This window comes from Miscanthus floridulus, chromosome 1 (assembly GCF_019320115.1).
Source record: "Miscanthus floridulus cultivar M001 chromosome 1, ASM1932011v1, whole genome shotgun sequence".
NCBI classification, from domain to species: domain Eukaryota; kingdom Viridiplantae; phylum Streptophyta; class Magnoliopsida; order Poales; family Poaceae; genus Miscanthus; species Miscanthus floridulus.
The window spans coordinates 3,080,366-3,088,436 of record NC_089580.1 but is presented as its reverse complement, the minus strand read 5'-3'; the positions used below and the strand labels follow the sequence as shown (position 1 = coordinate 3,088,436).

General features: G+C 42.7%; 1 pseudogene; it reads left to right on the top strand.

The window, feature by feature from the left end:
- The first annotated feature begins 3,869 nt into the window (after positions 1-3,869).
- LOC136543072 (protein BONZAI 3-like) lies at positions 3,870-7,009 on the top strand (annotated as a pseudogene).
- The last annotated feature ends 1,062 nt before the right edge of the window (positions 7,010-8,071 follow it).

The window sequence follows — 8,071 nt, the reverse complement described above, 5'->3', positions numbered from 1 at the left end:
CTTTGTATGTCTCGACTGGGAAATCCGCTGAATCAAAGACCCATGCCATGCTATGTGAGAGCCAGGCGCCTATGCAAATCCAGTGATCACTGCATGAATTTAGTCATAGAAGGAACACATAAGCTCTTTTGCATCGAACAAAGTATATTGAACAAAGCTAAGTATACAGTCGAACTTAATTGAAGTGGTATGGTATCCATATATTATCATGTTGTTGGAGATTTTTAAACATAGGGTAATGTATGCCGTAACCTTGAGGAACTTTTCCAATATTTTCTTGTTCCTGATGTCCTCTTTCTCCTTAAGTATCTTTCCACCTCCTAGCTCTTTGCAATCTAGTTTCCACTCTTTAGGGTAATTAAAATTTGTTTATGCTATAGGTGAAGGGTCTATATACCCGTGTTTTAGAGCTGGCCTCTTTCTCACAAAGTCCGCTTGCATTCTATAAATCACGGCGCGGGTTAGTTACAACAAAATCAAAAGATTACATTCATATCATATCGAGTGGGCAAGGACTTACAGGCACCACATGCGAATTAGATTCATTTCCATTCGTCCGAGGTGGAAGCATGCTTGGATATCCTTAAACTCAATGGCAATTTGCCCACCTGGGACTCCAAATGTGCCGGCAGGGATCCATGCTTGTAAGATTTCTAGTTCTGTTATCTGAGCACGCAAGTACCAATCGTGGAACTTTCTCATTCCACGTGGCAAGCACTGTATGACTCGGTTTGGTAGGAAGTTCTTGCCTTTTTCATATTTATCCGGGCAATTATTTGACCATTTGAGGTTATCAATAGTTGGATACTTGTTAAACCCTTTGTGCAGTTTGCTAGTGGTGCCCTCCTTCAGAAGCTGGTGCTCTGAATTCTTTTACTTGGTTCTTAGTCTTGAACTGGTCATGGGCCATCCACTTGTGCACCGACGAGACGTCATTAATGCCCACATACGATGGCCTTATCTTGGTTGGGATTTTGTTTCGAGCTTCCCATTCGGGCACTGTCCTTGTCAACTTGTGCATCACCTGCTCTAGGGGCCACTTGTTCTTCACGTATCGGTTGTTCACGAGGCAATTGCTGTTCATGAGACACTTGTTGTTCATGTATCGGCTGCGCTTGTTGAGAAGGATATTGCATCTCATCATGCCTTTGCCCAGTACGAGCTGGAGAAGGACATGGCATGTCATCATGCCCATGCTCGGTATGAGGTGGAGAAGGACGTGGCATGTCATCATGCCCTTGCTCGGTACGAGGTGGAGAAGTCTCTAGCGTGTGGTGGTCATGGTCATGGGCCGGTGAGTATACCTCCCCATCCTCGACGGGTCGCTCCAGAGGATGAACTTTAGTCGGAGTTGGCGAAGACTCGGTCAATACAATGTCCCGTCTGTGTTAGAGGATGAACTAGTTCATGACGTCTCCGAGTAACACGAGCCCCTCGGGAGTAGGGTGTTCTATCTTCCAAGTCATGAACTTAGGCTTCACGGTATGCACCTTGACCCGAGTATAGTCCTACGGGATGTCCCTATTGTGCCACGTGCCGCCCGGAGGATGTGCCACGCCCGTTGCCACCTCAATGATCACCTTGACTGCTGGGAACATCTGGAGGGCTGCCAACTATCGCCAGTTCTCCGGGTGGCCCCATTAGTGTCTGTGGCTCCATCGTAGACAGTCCTTTCTCCACCAACATCTTTTCAACTAGAGCCTTCACTTGGCGCTCAAGATTAGACTCTCGGTCTCTGCCATGTTTCTTGTACATGTGCCTCTCCTCTATGAATCCGTGCTTCCAGGACATCCTCTTCCCTAGCCCCTGGTGCGTCTTGTGTGCTTGGGGTTTCCCAAGGCAACGATAAGCTCGTCCCTCTCTCTGGAAGGGTTGAATGCGCCCTTCTTCTTGTCTGCAGCAAGTTTCAGTATCTTTGATACTACCTCTCCGGTCTCCGGCTTAGCAAACTTTAGGCTACTACCAGATGAATCCACACTCCTCGCGTATATCCACTGTTTGAGGCGTGGCTTCAACTTCAGCACTTCCGTATTCCCAGCAGCTTCGACCTCTGCGTCCATCTTCCAAAAGACCTCTTGCTTGCCAGCGTAGCCACTAGGGCCTAGATGAGGGTAGTGTTAGTTCTTCTTCGCCTGTTCGTTGTTACGGGCACTGAGGGCCAATGATGACTCTGAAGTCTTCTCAGCCACGAGCTCCTCCCATTGACTAGGAGTTATGTTGCCATACTCGTGGAAAGGAGTTAACTTCTGTTGGATAAAGTTCTTGTTCAGATCCGACCACCAACGTCGGAAGCTCTGCCCTATTATCTTAAAAGCATTTTCTTTTACCAACTCGTGCGTTCTCTCCGGAAACCTAAAGTTCTGCTTCAGCTTCTGCCATAGGTCTACCTTTTGGCTCATAGGTACAAGATTCCAGCCATGGATAGCTGGGTTCAACTTATCTCTAACTACAAACCCGATGTAATTACAGAATTTCGCCCTATATGTATATGGCTCAAGGATCTGCCCGTCTGGCCCGACCTCCGTTATCACATAGCATGCCTTGTCGTGATATTGGTTTGGCTTTCTAATCCCCCCTCATTTCCTCTTTGGCTAGGCAGTCTCAGTCGTGGTTGTGTCCTGAGGTTGTGGAGCGGAGGCCTCATTGTGAGTATCTGTGGCTCCTTCCTCTGATCTCCTTTGCCCCGCTACGTATTATCCGGCAAGATGAGTCGGAGGCTGACGTCAGTCTTTTCAGAGGTTGAGTAGGGATGACCTATGTATACGGTAGGTCAAAAGTGTTAGCAGAGGTAACATATAGCCATGGTATTAGCCAAATTTACAAGCTACTAAGGCTTTATCCGTACCTCGTCGTTCGGATCAAAATCCTTGTCCAACTCGTCCTCCATTGGCCTCCGTCTGGGTTCTCGTGGGAAAGGATCATCGGGACTTACATATCCTCGTGATGAGGTGTCGTCATCCTCATCCTCATCATCATCATCATCCCCTTCTTCGCCTTGGGCATCCTCTCCGCCTTCTCTTCCCTGGGCTCCCCCCACTAGATCCTCATCATCGACAAGGTCCTCCTGAGTAAGCATCACTTCTAGACCCTTTTCTAACTCGTTATCGAACTGCTCCTGAGTAAGCTGGTCATCTAGTTCTTGCTTCTCCATGGGATAGGCTGCTCATCATTCACAGGGCATCAGGATGCACTCTTTGATGTTCGCGACATTTCGTGCCTTTTTCTAAGAGATGCAAGAAAAAAGTAGTATAAGTAGTAGAAGTGGTAGTACTAGTGGTAGAAGTAGTAGTACTAGTAGTATAAGTAGTAGTACTAGTACTAGTAGTAGTACTAGTAGTAGTAGTACTTGTAGTAGTAGTAGTACTTGTAGTACTTGTAGTAGTAGTAGTCAAACAAAGAGAAAGCAGGACTAGCCCACTGCATGATTCTAGTGATCACTGTGGTAAATTCAGGTTGACTTGGGAAGTCATTTTTGTTAGTAGATTGGTGATTGTTCTCTGATCGTCCTGAATATGAGGTCCATATTTAAGTTTCTATGCTTTTTTCTTTGACTTGTATGGACTTGTTAGGTACCTCCAGAAAAATCTCCAAGAAAACCATGCCCATATATGATTGTACTGGTATTGTGTTTAGGTATTGATTGATTAAACCAAGTAGACATCTTTGTAGAGTAACTTCTATATGCCAGTTTTCCTTGTGATGTCAGCAGTTAGGCCTACCTGGCACAGCTTACTTACATCTTTGTAGAGTAACCTATGATTCTGTGTCAGCAGTTAGGCCTACCTGGCACAGCTTACTTACATTTTCCTGAGTTAGCTGTGGATGTCAATCTGACGGTCTCTTGTGCTGATGCCTGATATGTTATTTTATTCCTCTAATTGCAGCTGTCATTTTCAGCATCGAAGTTGCGGAATTTAGATGCCTTTTCAAAGGTGAAACCTAACATTCTCAAGTACTTTAATCTTAATTAATATCTCCATCGTGATAGTAGTAGTACTTACCCCGTTCTCCAGAGGCATAATAGCATTACTTCAAAAAAAAAATTAAGTTACATCAAGCCTTGAATTGGTTGTCTCTGACTTTTGTGTTGTTGAATATTCTTAGCTACAAATGATTGGTTGTGCTGTGAAAAATGAGCAGACTATAAGTTAATACTGTTTAAAATGGTCCTTGTAATATTAATTTCATATTGGTATGCCTGTATTTTACCAACAACCATCACTTATCTTATGCCTTACTCACATAAGATTAATATATCACAGTGTATAATTGCTGAAACTGGACATAGATTGCTTATGTTTGCTTGGGTTACTTTGCATCTCTACTTTTTTCTTCCAAAGGTGATATATTGTATGTTTGCTCTAGAGTGATCCTATGCTAGTGGTCTACACTAACATAAAAGGAAAACTAGAGGAGATTGGCCGTACTGAAGTGATTTTAAATTCACTGGAGCCCTCATGGATCACAAAGGTTACAATGTCTTACCAATTTGAGATTGTGCAACCACTCATGTAAGTATCTTATGATGGAAATGTAGATATTACTTGCAGAAAACTCCTACTAACTGCTACTGTTTTTCAACTCATGGTAGATTCAGGATATATGATATTGACACAAAGTACCACAACACTCCAGTGAAGGTATTAATATTGTACCCTTAATTCATTTTTTCTGTGCCTCTTCTCAAATTCATTACTTGATGACGAGATATTGGTTTCAAAGCCAACAATCCTTTCTTATTTGATTACAGTATTCTGTGTATGGCTACTAACCATTTATTCTATGTATTGCACTCGTCAGTAAAGATTTGCTTCAAAGGAGATGGGTGATTAGCTGGCAGCAATTCTCTCAAGTTCTGTTTGTAGGGAAAAAAAAATAGCAAATACAAAATAGCTTAGAATAAAAGTTCCATTTTACCTCAACCACTTGTATGCATTAATTTTTGGAAAAAAAAAAATCATCATGTAACAATGGGAAATGATTCCTGGCTCATATCAGAACTATAGATTTGCTTTGATTTATAGTGATTAATTTTCTATACAACTTACAAAATATGCATTTGTTGATCTATGCAGATGTTGAATTTGTCTCAGCAAGATTTTCTGGGGGAAGCATGCTGCAACTTATCAGAGGTTGTTACAACATCGATTAGATTGATGATTGCAAATACCGTGAATATTTGTTTTGGCATTTTCTGTATTACACAAACTTATCTAAATATTTGCAAATTTTAAGAGGGAAGGAAGAATGCATTGGCTGATTTGTTTTATTTTCTTTCGCAGATTGTAACAAAATTTAACCATAGCCTGACATTGAATCTTCGGAGTGATTGTGGACATGGACTTCATGGAACAATCACAGTACATGCTGAAGAAAGTGACTCCTCTAGAATAGCAGTTGAGATGACTCTGCATTGCGTGAACTTGGAAAACAAAGATGTGTTCTCCAAAAGTGTATGGATAAATAAACTTCCTTCGCTAGAGTAATGTTATAAGCTGATAATTATAATTCTCATAAGTGTTACTTGATATTAATTACACAGGATCCCTTCTTAAGAATATCTAAAGTGGTAGAGACTGCTGGTCCCATTCCTATCTGCAAAACGGAAGTAGTACCTGACAACTTGAACCCTGTTTGGAGGCCAATCACTTTAACATCACAGCAGTATGGAAGCAAGGTAAGTAAATTTTACAGATATGATGGTATTTCCGTTGGCATATCTTAGCACATGCATAACTCATTGTTGACCAACTTTTTCTTGTGCTATATTTCAGGATAACCCACTTCTAGTTGAGTGTTTTGATTTTAATTCCAGTGGTGACCATGTACTGATAGGGTATGTAAATGACTATTGAATTATTTCTTATCTTTTGCTGTCCATTCTAAGATGAGTTATGCCCTTGGTTGTCTTATAACAGGGCCTTCCAGACAAGTATTACTCAGCTTGAAAATCTATATACCTCAAAGTCTGGAGCAAATTTTTACAGCCACAAGGGACAAAGAAAGGTTTGAAACTTTGGATTTTTACTATATGATGGGATATACTGAAGAAAAGAGTCACTTAAGCTAACTTTTCTTCATATGTCTAAACTGGTGTCAGATGAAAGGACAATTGTTTGTGGACAAGTTGCAGGAAACAGTCCAGCATACTTTCTTAGACTATATTTCCAGTGGATTTGAGCTCAATTTCATGGTGGCTGTAGATTTTACCGGTTAGCTTGATTTGTCAGCTGATGTTATAATATCTGTAACTCTGTCTATATTTAAATTATGTGACTGATTTTTCTGTCTTTTCAGCTTCGAATGGAGACCCACGTGTACCACAGTCCTTGCACTACATTGACCCCTCTGGCAGACCTAATTCGTATCAACAGGTTAGGATCTGTTTTTTGCTGAATTTTTTTGGGCAACATTAGCCAGCTAATTGGATTCAACACCAGGCAATACTTGGGGTTGGCGAAGTTCTGCAGTTTTATAACACTGATAGGCGATTTCCTGCATGGGGTTTTGGAGCAAGGGCTCAAGGTCATGTATCACATTGTTTTAACTTGAATACTGCTACAAATGACTGTGAGGTGAGCTTCATGTCTGTTGAGATATCTTTTGACCATGCTGAACATATTTCTGTGTTATATTCTATTCTCTACCTTCACAACCATATATCGTAACACAGTAGGTAGATTTAGATATAGTATGTTTGTTAGGTGCAGTTATGGGATTGCCAAATCATGTGGGGCCCTTGCAATTTTGCTGAATATGCGAACAAACTGGGCAACATATGAACTATACTACTGGCAGCATTCGCATTACTTATATTGATGCTATGTTTATTTATTCACCTAATGATGGTGTTTAAATTTCCAGATCATCATTGATGTTAAGGTTTTATTTATGAACACAGGTGGTTGGAGTTGAAGGCATTTACTCTAACGTGAGTACCATTCAGGTAAATTATGTCCATATACTTATTTCCTCACAGGACAAGTCTTTCAAAAATGAAAAGCAGTAAAGCACAAATATCTAGCTATGATACTAATTTCTTCCCCCCTCAGAGTATGAAATCTAACGCTAATACTATAGACATTCATAGAGTTGACGAGCATCCTAATTTATTGTCTCGATGGGATTCGGAGATTACCTCGCCTTGACGAGGTCGGTCCACAACCGCCGCCGCACCTGGTCGCAATCGGTTAAGGGGCTTTGCGGCGAGGAAGATCCAGGCGATGCTGCTTGACTGAGAGAGAGGTGGGAGCACGTCCGGGCGGCGAGGGAGATCCAGGGGATGGTCCTCAGCGGATTAGGGGGGGAGCTTGGCGTCGGGCAGGTCGTGGCCACAGGCGGGCGGCGCTCGTCGATGCACGCTGGTTCGACGGGTAAGGCGCGGCAAGGCACGGACGGCGTGGGCGGTCAGGCGTGCTAGCCCCGGCTTGCGGATGCGGAGAGGGCTGCAGCGGTGGAGGACAACGACCTCGGTGCGGCGGAGGTCTGAATTTGGGCAGCCCTTACAAACCCTAGCCGGCTCGACAAGGACGGAGGTCGAGGTCGAGGTCCGAGACAGGCGTCGCGGCCTGGGGAATGGCGGTGGATGGGGCGGGGGCGGCGGTTGGGGTCAGGGAGACGGTGGAGGAGGCGGTGGAGGTGTCAGGGAGGGGCAGGCGACGGCGGTGCAGCGGCAAAATTGGGTAGCCTGACGGTGGAGGAGCCCGATTTCGCCCAACACTTAGCGCCCACAGCGACGGTTACTGTAATATACCTCAGAGGCACTGTAGGGACGGCTGAGGTTATAAGCCGCCCCTACAGAGGCAATGTAGGGGCGGCTAAGGTTATAAGCCACCCCTACAGTTGATTTTTTTTTTCAAAATTCTAAATCAAAATGAATTATTCACATATAAATAATAAATAATACAATACAAAATTTTATAATTATTTTTTATAGATATATTTACATATACAATAACTAAAACAACTACAACAGTTTAAAATTGCAAAATTGAACCTTTAAAAATGGGGAAAAAATTTAAATTTTAAAAAATTAAAATCAAAACTACTAAAATAATTTTGAGACATCAAA